Raw genomic sequence first — 17,519 nt, 5'->3', positions numbered from 1 at the left:
ATATATATATATATATATATATATATATATATATATGCATTTAAATGCCTGTCTGTGTGCGTGTGTACGATTTAAGCACGTTAACAGAAAATATGCATTGCACTTCTCTGAACCATCTCTATGCCAGAAATTTTGATCATGCTTATTAAATCGCTAGAGTTTATGCAGAATCATGATTTGGACTGTTTCGTATTTTTATTCCTACATCACTTATTATCTATTATACACCGTACAGGCATATCCTATATACTGTAGTTGCTTCGACGTTTTCAATATATTTGTGCTTATATTGCTAATGTGATCTGCCAGTTGTTTGGCCCTGTGTGATGTTGAATATTTACTGATATACATCCTTGACAAAAAACATTATCAGGCAGTTTTATCGAGGTTGTATTTGCCGGAGCCGTTTGTTCTATTTTCTCTTTCATTTTTGAGTCTTTTTACTGTAGAACTCGAACCTTAAGTTCTTTTATTCTTTTCAGTTAATTTTACACGAGTTTTATATTACTTTCAATAATTACTACTAGAATTTTCGCTTTTAATCGCTTTTATTTGTACAGGTTTTTCCCTTGATGTTACTGTGCTTTCTGGGAGCCTGAACTATTACCTGGGTAGATTTGGGAGGCTTATAGCCACGCACAAGCCCATTGTACATTTAAGATACCATTCCGGTCACTAATACTACAGAGTTGGACGTTCGCATGAACACATGCAGACGCCTAAACAAGCCCGACCTTGTTACTCCTGTCGGAACATACACAACCGCTGTTTTTAACCATGCATCCAGAACCAATAATTTACCATCCTGATCCAGACAGATTGTACGTACCTCAAGATGAAGGCCTTTCAGAAATGACGCTGCCATCCGACCCCCACCCCAATAAATCAGGCTGACTAAGAGATATAAATATACTTCTTAACCATCGAAAGCCGGCACCAATGTCCGCATATCAGAAATTCTTCTATTGCAGACTTCTTCTGTCATATGTAATTAATGTGACCGAAGTCGTTAAGCAAACTTTCTGGCGTCCAATCCAACGACAAACTACCTGCAGTTTACAGACCCTACTCAGATATTAGATTCGTTGTTCGGAAAAAAGTAACTGTGAAAGGCCACCTATTTTATTCTAATGGAAAGTTATGTAACTTCCTGGTGAGCGACGCTTTTCAAGAGACCCTTCTAGAATATTTTGTTTTGGTATTGCTTTGCAAGATCTCGTGTCATTTAAGAACCTCTCCATTTTTGCTTGCAAACAACCGTGAGCATTTTTATTAACATTCTTATCTGATAAAAAGGATTCGATGTGAACTTCTCCATGTTCAACCTTTCACTTCCTGCTTTTGTGTGAATGTTTAGTTTCTTGTTGCTTTCCTTTACTGAAGCAAAATCATGTTTGTGCAGTTGTTGTTTTTGTAGTCTCTTATACTGTGGTTGTTGTTATGTTTGTGTGTTTCCCTCTTGTCATTTCTCTTTTCTTGTGATTGTGCCTGTTTGTATTCCTACTGTGGTGACATTGTGATACAAACTCTTGCTTGAATATATTTCTTTTGGATGTCTCTATGGTATTCGCGTTGTTCATGTGAACTTGTAATTCTCTGAAATGAAGCCACAACCATCTCACGCATTTTGGGATTTTGTTTGGAGCGGTTTCTTTCTAAATTTTTCTCATTCCTAACTTTCTCACACAACGAAGTACCCGAATCGATAAACTCTGAGATGAAAGAGGGGAGAGGAATACATTGGTTTGTTTTAGTGTAAACATTTTTGTGTGTGTGTGATTTATTTATTTGGGAGGGGGGGCAGAGCTGACTGACGCCGTTTTGGTGGTGCTTTCAGTTATCGTTTTCGCTTATTCCTTTGTTTTTCTCGCTGATCGTGTTGTTGTTACTGTGGTTGCTCTCTCTTAGTTTTGCTTTTGTAGTATTACCACTAAGAACCTTAATTCATGTAACATCTGTTGTAGATGGAAAGCACTTAAGTGGACGGTAGCATAACATAAATGCCGTCATGCGCACTCCTCCATCTAAGGCCACAAGCAAAAGGATTCTATTTGGCAAATCGAATAGATCAGGGATCGTTTCGAGTCTCTCTTGAATGGTGTGTATCAAGGTCTACGTCTCTATCACCAGTCAGTTCGCCTCATGGAATTCTAGCCCAAAAGCAAATCACATCAAGCAAAGCCTCTGCCAACAATTCTATACTGTCCAAAAGTTTCAAATATGGTGCTAAAACGTTAGATCAAAAGTGTTTTTATTGTTAAGTCATCTAGAGAATCCGGTATATACTACATGATTGTCACACATTGAATGGTATTTCGAACATGTGTTACGCTCAGCGACACAATTTTTTCTATTTGTCTCATTCATTATTATTTTTCTCCTTCTGTGAATATATGTATATTTTCTGCTTTCCTTTCTATCTCTTCCCATGTGACTGGTAGTTCCCACACTACATTGCGGAGAATATTTTTTAATTCAATTTCTGATTTTAACGCTGCTATTATTGTATCTTCTAGCGGTTCCTTATACTTCAGAATTAATCTCGGCAGCCCGTCCGTAGGTTCCAGTTTCTTCGAAGGCAACAATTCCATTTTGAAATCGTAATTTCATAAGGTAGTTACCCCAGCGTTGTAATTGATTGGCTGTATTTGTGGGGACACCTTTTTTTTGTTCCATATATTGTTAGTAGTGGACAGTGATCTGTCTGCAAGGTAAACTTTCTTCTGTGCAAGAATATATGAACTTTCTTCACTGCATAGATAATGGCTAGTGCCTCTTTTTCTATCTCGCTATAATTTTTCCCGCCGATAATAATGCACGTGACGCATGTGCGATCGGTTTTACGTTACCATTTTCCAACTTATGTAAGATTACTGTTCCGATCCCAGACTCGCTAGCATCTGATGCTACAATTATTTTTAGTTTTGTATCAAAATGTGCTTGAGATAGCTGTGATATTAGTATCTTTTTTAATCTTTTAGAATGCTTTTTGGCATTCGTCAGTCCAACACCATTTCACATCTTTTTTCGTTAGTTTGTTTAAATGCTCTTAACTCATGCATTCTTGGAATATACATTTGATAATAATTCGCAAGACCTAGAAAAGTTTGTAAAGTTCTTATATTAGTCGAAGGAAGCATATCTTTAAGTGCATCTGCCCTCGACGGGTCCGGTTATCGTCCATTCATGTCGATAATTTGTCCTAAATACTTAATTTCAGGTTAGAAAAATTCTCATTTTTCCTCACCTGGTGTGAAACCGTAATCTTTTATTTTCTCAAAAACACACTTTTCGTGCTCGACATGCTGATCATGAGATTCACTTTTAATTAATATATCATCCAGGTGTGGAATTGCGAATTCACAGTCCACTGACATTGTATCCGTAACCTGTTGAAAAATTGCAGGTGCGACTTTTATTCCGAAAAGAAGTTGGTTAAACTGGTATAACCCTTTGGGCGTTTTTATCGTTAACAGCTTGGGACATTCTTCGTCTACCTACAGCTGTAAATAAGCTTCCGATAAATCCAGTTTAGAAAAGAGTTTGCCTCCATTAAGCTTGGCAAAAATCTCCTCTGGGCTTGGTAACGAATACTTATATTAAAGACATTTATTAAATTGTGTCGAAAAATCGGCGCAGCCCCTTATTTTGTTATTTTTCTTTTTTATGTACACAGTTGGTGCTGCCCATTCCAAATAGTCTAATTTTTGTATTACACCAATATTCTCTAGTCTTTTCAATTCTTTTTCTTCTTGATTCAGTGCCGCAAAAAGCACAGCTCTCTTTGGTTTAAAAACCGGAACAGCGTTTTCTTTTAATTGGAATTTCACTTTTATTTTCATAAATGTACCAAATTCTTCCGAAAAACACCATATATTTTTTTTAAATTTCATTTTTAACTTCTCAAATTCCTTGTTCAAACTGGCGTGCGACACATTCCCATTATTACAGAATATACTTATGGGCAAATCCCACAAATTGAATGTCTCCATCCAATCTGTACCAAACAGACTCATGGTATTTTCTAATATGTAGACTTTCGTTTTGATCGTCTTCTCATGAAATGTTACATTTGGCGTCAATTCACCCAGGAATCGAACTTGCTGTCCAGAGACTCCACGAGATGCTTGCTTTGTTTTCTTGAACATAGGTCTTCCAATTTCTTCCAAGTTTCAGTATTTATTATTGAGATATTGCTCCTTGTGTCTAGTTGTAATCTTGTGTGTACATTAATAATTTTTACCGATACATATTTTCGTTTTTTTCGTCTCACTATCTGTTCTCATTGAAAACACTTTATTTGTTTTTTCGTTCGACTTTTTCTTTTTCGCTCAACATTGCGATTGTTTATGCCCCATTTTGCTATAAGCAAAACATTCTTTATTTTTAAAGGGGCAGTCCCTTTTGAAGTGCAACTCGTCACAACCATAAGACGGTTTGGGCCTTTTTTTATTTGTTTGTTTGCCATACACCTGTACATTTATATTATTTTCAATTTTCTTTCCGTATCCTGCAGTAAGTTAATGTAGACTTTCTTTTGCGACTTTTTTGCACGGTTAATTCAGTGTCTTGTGTCAATTTCGTTAATATTCCCGCTCCTATTTCTGCATCCTCACTTGCAGTTAGTCCTTTGACAAATATCAAATATTCAAACATGTCTGGGGACAACTCTCCAAACTTGAAATTTTCGTATGCTTTGTTTACAATTCCTGCGTATGTAACAGTCATCAATTTTATTCTAGTTTTCAAATTTAGGCATTCCCAACGTATGTTGAATATCAAACACTTTTCACTGAATATATTAGTTAATATTTTAGTTGTTTCTTCAAAACAAATTTCTGGCACCTATTTTTGGAAGAATAAAGTTGCAGTATTTCTCGTGCTCTGACGGAACTGGTTCATGCAAAAGAATTCTTACCTTCTTTTCGTTTGTCCAGCCTTTGCACTCCTCTTTAAATATTTCTTCATACCTTCTATAGTATGAAGAAAATGTAATCCCATCTTCGGGATTATACAGCAATTCTTCAATGGAGTTGGCTACTCCATCCACCGAATACGATGCCGCTGCGTTCTTGGATTGTAGCAATAATCCTATCAACTGCTGGTTTAGCTGTTGTTGTTCCTGTTCACGGTATTCTTACTGCCGTTGTAACAGCTGCTGCTGCAACTGTTGTTATTGCTTCACAACGGAAGCTAGTAGTTCTTCCATTTCGACACTCCTACGAGCACTTGTAATCTCGTTACCACTGTTATAACGTCACCATTTTAGAGTGGGAGGTATCCACGTCGCCACCGCTATGACGTACGACTTGTTGTCGTCACTGTTATATCTGAACTGTTACAATATCAAACCTTCCTCATGCTTTCTTATTACTCTCCAACTGTGGAGCTTTAACAAGCATTCCATGATATCTCTATTCAATAATTCCTACGATTTGTACAATATGATTGCGTTTCTTTTATTGGCCACACAGGGATAAATGCAGATATCAAAGTAAGAACGCCTGATTCATTCTATAAACCTTATATTTTTAGCAGTCATTTTGTTGTTGGTTGGTAAAGTCTTTTAAACTTTTGCTGCCTTATATTTCCCATTTCACTTTGTTTCGTACTTTTTATTCTCGATTATTTCTTCAATAAAGATATATTCTAATAAATGATGTTATATGCTTGTATTCTACTTGCGTTGTGTGTCGAGGATAATGCGAAGATTTGAAAATATCTTGAAGTGTATTTTGTTCTTTACATTTCCTGAATATCTATCAATTTCTGAATACCTATATTTTACTCCGTTATCAATTAATGTAATTTGCAACTAACATTTTCTTTTAAAATGTCTGACGAAGTTTTAAAATAGATATATATTTACAAAACCTCTTCAAACCTGACTGAATGGTACATTAGTTATTTGTGTGCTTTAGATATCGAAAAAAAAAATATTATGTTGAGTCTGTTTGAGGTAGATGTCGGTTTCGATTCCCCTGTTTATTTTAACAATTTTGATATTGAGAGACATTTGATTTTTCATTATGTGTATTTTGTTTATGTTCTTAATTAAAAATTTCAACTCATTAAGTCCATTGAAACTGTGTAGACACAGGATAAAGCAGTCACTCGAATATCATTTTAATTTGTTTAATAAATATTTATGGAAGCGGTTACCTCAGCTTCCTTATGTGGTTTGTGCGTTTATTAAATCTTCTAAGTTCGCTTTGACTAAATTTATGTACGTGGTGGCCCCAGATATTTGTTTGTTAATGTTTCCATCGATATAGAAATAGCTATTTTACACGATGCATTTTATTCCTTGAATAATGAATGCTTCTCAATTTGTTTAAATGTACATAGAATTTCCATGTAGTAGTCCGACGTTCTGTAATCCATATTGACGTGCAACTGAATTTTAAAGTCCAACTGTCAAATGAGAGGATAACTGTGCCATTGTTCATTTTCACGGATTAGGTTTTAATGCCCAAGTTTATTTTCTCATGAAATCCGGTGTTTCAAAATAGGTTTCAAAAGAGATTCCAGAGGGTGTCTGAGTCTATGTAATTCAGAGGACAAATCCTGCACAACCGTTGAAAACCTAAGATAATCACGGTGTGGTCTCCCAAAACACTGAAGCTGTTAATCACGAGGTATGTCTTATTGTTTTGCTCCTGTTTAATTTAAGGAATGCAACAGATATTTATTTATCGTTCAAGTTTATTCAAGACCCATATGTTGTGGTTTTGTTACTCATAAATGAATATGAAAATTTTATTCATTACTTATGATTTTGGTAATGTTTTATTTTTCATAAGTGGTATCATTCAGTAAATTTAATGCAGCGTTTTATAAAATTCAAAATCTATAATGACGACAGAATTACTCTTATTATACTCGTTAATTACTTTATTATCATTATTTTTAAGTTTATAGATGATTTTTCCGTGTTTTTAGCTGGTGTTGACTCAACTTTTTTGATATGGTAATTCACTACGCAGGAAGGTGACGACATAAACACGAAATATTAGACACACTTCAGAGAATTTGATACAAATTGATTTTGATATGAAATGGTTCTACAGATATTTTCTACAGAAATTTACATTATTGCACATATTTCTTTAGAATTAATGTTTTGTAGAATTCTTTTACGAGAATTTGTTTCACAAATTATATTCGATAGTTCACATTTGTTCCATATTCTGGCAGCTGGGCCTCAAGGAGACCCTTTATGTTCTGACCCATTGTATTAGCATTGCTCTGTTCGTTCGAATTCTTGCATTCGTGTAATTCTCTTTTACTGTTTCTCTTCATTCGTCTCAGTTCATTATCTTTTATTTCCCTGTGTAAATATTTTGGAATTTACGCTATTGTTTTTCTTTTCCATGACGTCAACATATTTATCTTTTTGAGACTTGTTTTATTTTTACTGGTTTCTCTTCTCTTTGAGAACGAGGTATCTATATTATATTAGTTTTTAAATTGTTTTTCTAATTATTAAACCGATTGTCACTTTTCTCATATTTGGAATCATGTTATTTCATCATTTTCAAGTTCTTCTACACAACATTTGTGCTCTTCCAAAGCAGCCCTTTAATGTTTTTGTAATTCTCACTTCCAAATGTAAATCAATTGATTTTGAATTTCTTCTCATTGGCTTTTACCGTGATCATCGTATTTCGATTTCTATGCTGAATTTAGAGCAATTCTTTCTCAGACATTGTTGTCCGAGTACATTAAGCGTAAATTCAAAATAAAATGTTGAAAACGGAACTAGAAATATAGAATTGCAATTCTTTAATATATTCTAAAATGTAAATTTGTAAATTGTGAAGTTTTAGTTCTAAACATGGATTAGCGAGATATAATCAAATCGGCTTAGCATTGCATATTTGCATTACGGTTATCTTCTCTCATTTCTTATTCTGTTCCAGCTTCCGAAACAATGCAGTTTCAGTTGATCTGAATAATTTAAATATTATGAAAAGATCGCAATTGTATTTGCACTACCTGTCTACCTGTATGGAAGAAACATTTTCTCCGTTTGTGTTCTACCAGGCGCAATCAAAACTGCCGCTATGGCCATGCAATAAAAGAGAGATCACAGTAATTAATAACGAACTGAAAGGGGTTGACACTAACTTCTCAATCTTGACAAGAAATGTTGGTAAAATTAATTGGAATCAATCAGAAAGAAGAAAAGCGTTTCGAACAGCGGAATTCAGTCAAACTCAATAAAACTATTGAAAGTTGCGAAAACCATAATATCTGAAAACTGTTCTCGATACACGATATTCGGGATTTCGCCGTCCTCTAGATAAGAGGCACAATTGTGACTATGCTAAAATTATCCAATCCATTTGTAGACTTTTCGTTCCAGCAAAACATTGTTTTAATAATTTAATGAACTAACCCTCATCAGTCAGCAAAAGACAAGTTTCTGAATGCTCCTATACGGCATGTGCAAATAATTCTCGTAAATTCCTTAGCAGTAATTAAAGATTAACGTTACACTCGTTTGTAGAAAAGAAAAAGTGGAATATCCATGGTTAATTTAATAACTACGACAAATTAACTGACATATTAGTCCAAAGTTCCGACAAACTACTAAAGACCACGCGTAGACGTCAGTGCGCAACTCGTTGTTTCGTGATTAATTGACACGCCTCCTCTTATAGAAATAATTATCGATTTAGCTCTACACGTCACTTTATCTCATTATCTACCGATTAGTCTACCTGTCTAGCTATACGTGTGTATATGAGTTTGCTATATATATATCTGTTTATATGGGCACGTGTATTTATTTAATGTAGTCATATATATGGTCACACACAAAAACTTCATCATGTATAATCATACGCATACATACGCATACACACATGCACGCACGTACACACACACACACACAAGGATATATATAGTATAAAAGTGTCGAATATTACATGTATAGATATAAAGATATAGACATATGTATGCATATACACATTTGTATTTGAACATGCATCTACATACATAAGTGTGTGTGTGTGAGTGTGTGTGTGTGGGTGTGTGGGGGGGGTGTAGGTACAAATGCAAGAGTAAAACGTTTTCCAATTCTGATCTGATTTCCTTTATTACTCTATACGTCTCAGTAAGACAGGGAAGTTGGAGTGGTTTGGAAGGCGAAACTTCACATTAATTTTTTACCAAAAATATTACTGATTCCATCGTAATTAGAAACAGTAGTATCAGGGACAGTACGACCAATAGCCTCAACAACGAACAACTATAACAAAATCAAAAGCCAAAACTACAGCGACAAATGTAGCCGCAGCAAGAACAATGAATTGTCGAGCAAAGCTTAGAATATCACGACCACCACCACCACCACCAGCAAAGCGTGTATTGCCACTACCACCACCACCAGCAGCCCAACAAGATGTAATAAAGCTAGCGATAATGATGACACAAACAACATCAACAGCGACAATAAAAACACAAACATTTCTCCAAGATTAGAATCGGTCTTCTTTCCATCCCACAAATAGACATAAACATTTCAAAAAGGTGGAAACACATCGACAAGAACAGAGAAAAAATTACTCTGAATATACAACACTTTTTACATTAAGCAGAAAGGGAAACAATTCTGTAGAAATGTTCATCGTCGAAAAGACTGAAATTTGAGCGTACACCTTCAAAAGAAGCGGAAATCCGCTGGAGCAATATATAACAAGATGTCTGTTTTGCGAGACATGACCATAATTTCATACACATACGAGATTTTAAGATATTTCAACTGCTGTTCCAATCAAATACAGGTACACCAGTATTATTAGTACCAGCATCATCTACAACACCATTACCAAGAGAATCAAAGATACTATTATCACTTCTACATGCACAACCTGATTTACGCACAACTGTTTTCAGATCACACTCCACCCAACACGAACAAAACAAAGAAACCATTAACTACACGACCGTAAAGTGAAAGAGAATAAATTCAACCCACACAATGGCTACGTTATGTTAACTAACAGCATTCCGACACACATGAAAATCGTCCACATGTCACAATACAGATACAACACCTTAAAAAATAAATATCTTAAATTGTGGGGGACCTCAGAGGAAATGTAAATAATAGACTATAAAGAATTACTTGTGGATACAACTACAACGTACTGGAGGAAGAAACACTTCTTCCTTCCACAGAAACAAAGCAAATGATTTTCTTTTCGTTACTTTCTTCTTCGTCCTATCTAATATGGCTTTTCTAGGTATAGGCAGTATAAATGCACGTGGTCTGAGTTCACCTTGGAAGCAGAACTACTTGCTCAGAATCTTCAGGACAATGCTTTCTGGGGTTAGTATTGTAGATAGCATTTAATACAGAGTATCTCAGTGACAGGTAATATCTCGTAGACATTTTGAGGTAGCTGTTAGTGATGCGGGTGATATATTCCACACTAGTATAGCATCACCAAAATTTTCTATCGCACCGCAAAGGTTCGGTAGCATCTTTATCCCTCCTGTTTATCATGCGATTAGTAGCTATTTCATGTTCCTAGACAGCGGATTGTCCTTCTAGGTGGGTTGTTACGTAACTATCACAGGTCCAGAAGAGGCTATTCTGTTTAGGTACATACTACCTGTTCATAAGTAATTCCTCTACTCTGAAGATATCGCTTTCACCTTTGAGTACGCGTGTAATTTATTGGTTCCTTTTTTTAGTGTTCTGTAGGTGTAACGTGAACAGACTCAAAGTTTCTGCCATCAACTCATACTCTTCCATTAGGTCCTGTTGCCGTCGCTGTTTCTGCAAAAGTTGCCAGCGGTGATCAGAGTACAAATTTCATCAAGTGTGTCGAGTGTAATATCGCTACTCGCATTGTTACAGATGGACTTATTGAAAGTAGAAAGCTCTGAGTTCCATATTTCCTTGAGTCTGCAAAAATATTCATTTTTTTTTTTACTCTAGCTTTATTGCCAGCACCAACGTATGCAATATTTTCATCCGTTTCAAGATACTTATTGTATCCATCATTAGAAACAGGGTAGATGTGCAAGTCCCTCATATTCAATCTCTCTGTCTATAAGACAATCTGTCCTCTTTCCATGGTTGACTATCTTGTATGAGTGTCTTACCCAAATTCCATTCCTAATATCCCGTGAGAATCTTGTGAGTTCTTATTTTCTCTTGATGGCGTGTACACGGTACATGAATATAACTGTTGGTCATCAACAAAAAATGTGTGGGTAGCATTAGTTTTACTCTCTTCTGCGGATCCCAACTTGGAGAGTTGACATTTCGTTGACAGGGTTGACATGGGGTTCGTGGCCAATATAAAACAACATTACAGATAAACTGTCAACCTGGAATATTCCCTTCAATAATTTAATTGTGTTTGTGATTATAAGTGCTGTTTCAGTGATAATTGTGTGGACCACGATGTGGTCAGTTTTTCACTGGTATGAACTATAACAGTTGGTACTTTGACAATGTGTAGACATTCTCACAACCATTAGTGAAGGACTAGTTTAAACTCTTTCTCACAGATTACGTGCATGTTGCTTATCTTCCTTCTGAACACTTTTGTAGATGAGAAATTTAGCAGCATCCCAGACTCCTTTCTTCTTTCCTGCCAGATCATTTGTTACCATATCATTTGTTAGCAGTCGTCTTGAAGAAACACATAAAAACAACCTGTGTACAGTTTGTACATCACATTCAAACATGCTGTCACCCTGTAGTTTTTGGCCACTTGGATCCCTTTGTTCTTCAGGACAAATGGAGTCGATGCGGCCGTCAACTAATCTGGTATGCCTAGCCCAGCCTCTATTGGTTTTTAAATAGGGTCGTAAGAATCTTCCTGCAGAACGAGAGAAATTTCTTCAGGGTTTACCAGATAAATCACCAGGATACATCTCAATCAACAACTCCCTACTAGAATGTTCCATGATACCACACTTTTACTGAAAAACGACTTAACAGATCCTATCAGTTGATGCTATTAAGTTAGACATGGTCCGGGTCAATTTTTGTCCGAAACATATCTAAGTTATATATGTATGCAATACGTGCATGTATTTATATTATTGTTGAATATTCATTTCTATGGAACAGACGAAGCATTAATATTTCTAATGATCGCTGAAATAGTAAAATATTGGAATTACTGCACATTTTAGTGATTAGTCGTCGTCAATGCAATTTATAAATTGAAATTCAGCGGAGAAATACATTTGAGTATTTACAGACATCTGATGAGTTTTATCGGTCTCGGCCAGTATAAGCCCAGGTCATGTCTAACTAAATAGCACCACCTTGAAAAATGCGAGACGCTTATAGTACCCAGGCTTCTCAAGCAGTCACCCATCTAAGTACTCACTAGGCTCGACGTTGTTTAACTTCTGTGATCGGACGAGAACCGGTGCTTTCAACGTGATATGGCTGTAAGATCAATTTGCAGTTCAAAATGATACTGTTTGAATTTAAAGTGTGTTTATAGATACTAAAACAGATCCCTTACTAATATAAGTTAAGTGGTTGTTGTTCTTTTTTCAGTTTGTCTGAAATGGCATAGTAGTTCATAGGTATATTTTACATTCTTATTCTAGACGTCGTTCTACTTTTAAGGTTTAACCCCGGGAAATATGTAGTTCCATCCACTACACAAGGTATTTGCTTCTTTTCTAGCATAACTGTATTCATCTTGGTTCATATCATAAACTTAATTCACATCGAGGTTTATAATCTTTATTATATACATCTGCATTCATTATTCACTTCTTTTATCTTCATAGAATGAATGAGCTTATTTTCTTCTAATAATATTTTTTATTTTCTCTATGAAATTTAGAGAAATACATCGGAAATTCAAACAAACAATAACAAGTGAAATATACATTATATCTCTTCAGTGATATTCTAATAACTTGCTTCCATCTTAGAGAACTCGTCCGTCTATTTTGAAAATTAATCTTAATTCTTAGTGTAGAATATGTGTGTGTGTGTTTGCGTGTGTGTGGGTGTAGCGTTTTTCTTTTATCCTTTTTCTTGTTTCAATCATTGGACTGCGGCCATACTGGGGTACCACCTTGAAGGGTTTACTCGAATAAGTCTATCGTTCTCTGTTGCTGAACCGCCAATTTGCGGAGATGCAAACACATCGACACCGTTAGTCACACACACACACACACACATACACACACACACACACACACACACACACACACACACACAAGCACACACATATATATATATGTGTATGTATGTATGCATGCATGCATGTAAGTATGTGTATATGTGCGACGGGCTTCTCTCAATTTCCGTCTACCGAATCTACTCTCAAAGTTTTGGTCGGCTCAAGGCTATAGTAGAGGACATTTGCTCAATATACCTCACACTGGCACTGAACCCGAGTCATTTGACTGCGGCCATGCTGAAGCATCACCTTAAGAGGTTCTAGCCGAACAAATCGATCCCTGGACTCTTTGTATGCCTCGTACTTATTCTGTCGGTCTCTTCTGCCGAACCGCTACTGGGACATAAACACATCAACATCGGTTGTCAAGCGATGGTGATGGGGGGACAAACACAGGCACAAACAGAAATATACACATATATATAGTTGTGTGTGTGTGTGTATATATATATATATATATATATATATATATATACACACACACACAAATATATATCTTCAGTTGTATAAAATATAAGACAAGAATAATGATATTCCGTTCTTTAGAAAAGAGTAGTGTGTCTCAACGAATTAGTTTTATTTACCCGAAAGCTTGTTGCCTTTTATGATAGAATTGATGAACCTACATTCCTCCTAAAAAGACAAAAATACTGACTATACAATACGGTGCTTGGTCCTTATGGGTGAATGTGCTAATGTCTCCATGACAAAATAAACTGAATGATGTTCTTACAACTTTGAATATTCCTCAACCATCATTAGTAATTAAGCAATAGACTGATCCTATCTGATTTCCATAACCATTTTATAAACAACGGTTACCTATATCACTATTTTTCTTTTTCAAATTTATACTTCAACATTTTGTGAAGAATATAAATCGCAGTAGAAATTATTTTCCTTCGTTCTATTCTGAATTCCGGAAAACAACACATATCATCAACAAATACTTCTTTTGGGATACAGAATGAATAATAATGCCAGTCGAAAATCTCCGTTTTCGCGATTTTAGAGTTGATAACATTAGGTGGTCTTTTATTAGTGGCGGATGCTATTCTTTTTTCTTTTAATTGTTTCAGCCATAAGACTGCGACCAGGCTGGAGCGCCGTCTATATTTTTTTTTCAGTTTTGTTGTTTCATTATGGATGGAATTTGGTGTCGGATTGACTTTGTAGCTGCTGATCATCCCTGATTGTATCTTTGTTGGTTTGTTATCGTCCTTTTGAGTTTATCCAATATTTTTTGTTCTTTTTTTAATATATAATGATTCAGTGGAAGTTTCTTTTAGATTTTTGATAGTTAAGCAGTTGAGGATCCCTAAGTATCACACTGTTACAAAAGAATATTTTGGTCACAATTTCGAAGCTGGTATGTTTGGAAGTTGGCAGTATCTGCCAGTTCGTGCATTAAAATTCTCTGTGATGCCGAAGTTTTGAACAAACCCCTCCAGGATTTTCCATACGTATATGCTGCTATATCTCTCTCCTCGGAGTTCAAGAGAGAAAAGAGACAAAGCCTTCAAACTTTCCCTGTAATTAAGGCTTTTAACCGAAGCTATGTTCAGAGCCTCTAATTAGCCTGAATATAACTATAGAAAACAATTCCCGTGGTAGTTTATCTTGAATACATATGACTGAAAGGTTTGGATTGCATCACCAACGTTAATTGAAGACTACAGCTGTGCTGCCTGTCGTAAGGCTGTCTTTCAGAGTCAAAATGTGTTTTTATGCCGTGCATAACAGCTTTGTGGAAATACTTTATAAATCACCGTTCACCTATCTTTTTATGAGTATCGATCTGAGTCAGCTGTTGAAGATGTATATTATTTCCTTCAGATATTTACTCATGATTTTTTTAATGTTTTTTAAAAGAAACATTTTTATATGGAAACCACTAGATAGTTTTCATATAAAGAACAATATCCTTTGTTTGTTTCTTCAATATATAAATATTTCTTGATTTTATGGGAACTTTTAACACATGGCCAATTGTATTGAGATATTTCGAGAGAAATTTGTCAGTTTTTCATGATACAATACCTAAGAGGAAAATAAATTGATAGGAGAAATATATTGATGTTTTCATTCAATGTTTAACCTTTACCACTTAGTTTTACACTCTATATTCTGACTCTTTTTATTTTTCTAACGTTTCTCTTTCTCTATTTCTTTTCCGTCTCATTCATTCCTGCATTTGCAGTTCTTTATTTCGTTTATACTCATCAATTTCTTTAGTTTACGTAAATATTTTTGGGTGAGTGATTAACGCACTTTCGACAATTCTTTTTTTTTTATCTCATATATCTTTTACCTTTTACACGTTTCACTCGTTAGACTGCGACCATGCTGGGGCATTGCCTTGAAAACTTTTAGTCGAACGAATCCACACCAGTACTTAAATTTGTTTTACGCTTGCTACTTATTCTCTCGGTCGCCTTTGCCGAACTGCAAAGTTACGAGAACGTAAACACAACTAGACCGATTAAGAAGCGTGTAGGGGCCAAGCACAGACACAAAGACACGAGTACACTCGCATATACACACATACATACATGCATACATGCATACGTGCATACAAACATACATACATGTATGTATGAATACATACATACATACATACATACATACATGTATGTATGAATACATACATACATACATACATACATACATACTGTGTTACGGTTGTGAAAAGAGAGAAATCTGTAAACCAGACTAGCAACATCCTCCTCAATGACTTGACTGTTTCCTCTATATGGAATGTTACAGGTATTTAGCGATGGATGAAATCATATTTTACAATAGCATCAGTAATAAAATATGTGTCACTAAAGAATATTACAACTGAATAAAGAAACTTTGGACCGCGGAACGCTCTGCATTCGATAAAACAGTGGCCCACAATGTGCTTGCAGTGTCAGTACTCATACCAACATTTAGGCTGCTTGATGAGAGCCGAGCTATTGATGTGAAAACCCGGAAGATACTGACAAGCACACATAATTTCCCCATCAACAGTGACGTAGACCGCCACTACCTAAAACGAAAACAAAGCAACAGAGGCTTAACATCGATCCAGACTACTTTTGAATGTCGGATCATATCGTTTCGGCAACATCTTTGAGTGTCGAAGCGCATCCCTTGACCAATTTTGCATATATGAGGCTGATAACATCATAAGACTCGGCAGACAGCTCCTTGAGCAGCATTCCTTGCCTGAATACCTTAAATACATGCCCAATGAAGTCGCACAACACAACCACAACGTATCATCAGATGATAAGATGAGCTTCTATCAGGACAAGATCATGCATTTATATGTTGGTAGAAAGCTCTGTGGTGATAGCAACATCGATCATCAAAGGAGTTTATCATGGATCGACGACCAGATTACTACCTTGAACTTTGGAGAGTATGCATTTGCAATCCAGGAACAGGAAATATCAACCAAATACCTGATGCACAAAAGGGTCAGAGATTCAGGAAAAGCAATAAAATGTGACAACGATGCAGACTTTGTGGAGCTAATGCCGAAGATATCACCCACATCATAAGCAGTTGTCTGAAAATGTCATCACGGTATTATCCACCGATGAGACATGTTTTAGTTAGGACACTGTATAATGAGATCCGTCGAAAGGATAACCCCCAGTATAAAGAAATATGAAGCCACAGTATGGTAGAAGTCATAGCCACTCATAATAACAAGGAATACTGGTGGAATGTCCCTGTGAAAACCTCAATAAAATGTAAGCACAACAGACCTGATCTAATGATTTGGAATAGAGAAGAGAAACTGTACAATTATGGAAATCAGCTGCTCAGCGGATGTTTACATAAAGCTGAATATTAGCGACAAAGAGAATACCTACGCTGAACTATTGAGAAATCTGCAGTTATTCTGTCCAGATTACAAGTTCAAGTTTATACCGGTAATTATTGGGGCACTGCGATATGTAACGCACTACCTAAATACCAATCTTGGGAAATTAGGCTTCTCAAAAACCAGAAAGGAGAAAGCTGATTCGAAGACTACAGATCCAATCTATCACTGGAAATGTGTAAGTCTGCAAACATTTTCACAAGTTTATCATTTAAATACATATGTGCATGTCTAGATATGGAAGTATATGCATGAGAAGACAATCATGAAACAGAAGATACAAGTCTGTACATATACATACATACAAACAAACAAAATTACCCTGTTGTTTATCTTGAAATTCCATTGAAGGTGCTTTGGGTCTAGGTTAGAAACCGGTTCTTTCTCTGTTGGCAAAAAATATTGAAATAAAACTGAATAACGACATATATATATACATATACATATACATATATATA

The 17,519-nt window shown here is 35.7% G+C and overlaps 2 protein-coding genes and 1 pseudogene across 21 annotated transcripts in view; 1 reads left to right on the top strand and 2 right to left on the bottom strand.

The window, feature by feature from the left end:
• The window catches only part of LOC128250374 (uncharacterized), a 144,666-nt gene that overhangs the window by 54,805 nt on the left and 72,342 nt on the right, over window positions 1–17,519 (top strand). For 4 of the 17 annotated variants that reach the window (XR_008266432.1, XR_008266418.1, XR_008266417.1 and 1 more), the window contains exon 1: window positions 5,225–5,494. The exons of 12 other annotated variants lie outside the window; for them this stretch is intronic. The gene's annotated coding sequence lies outside the window, so the exon portion shown is untranslated. Of the gene's footprint in view, window positions 1–5,224; window positions 5,495–6,462; window positions 6,639–17,519 lie in introns of those variants that run through there. One more of the 17 variants, XR_008266425.1, reaches the window with a different exon arrangement.
• LOC128250371 (uncharacterized) overlaps window positions 1–17,519 on the bottom strand; it is a 70,592-nt gene that overhangs the window by 35,216 nt on the left and 17,857 nt on the right. The gene's annotated exons all lie outside the window — the stretch shown is intronic.
• LOC128247181 (5S ribosomal RNA) lies at window positions 12,317–12,435 on the bottom strand (annotated as a pseudogene).

This window comes from Octopus bimaculoides, chromosome 2, assembly GCF_001194135.2.
Source record: "Octopus bimaculoides isolate UCB-OBI-ISO-001 chromosome 2, ASM119413v2, whole genome shotgun sequence".
Taxonomy (NCBI): Eukaryota; Metazoa; Mollusca; class Cephalopoda; order Octopoda; family Octopodidae; genus Octopus; species Octopus bimaculoides.
Note: the sequence above shows the minus strand (reverse complement) of the source record. Positions and strands in the feature narration are given on the sequence as shown.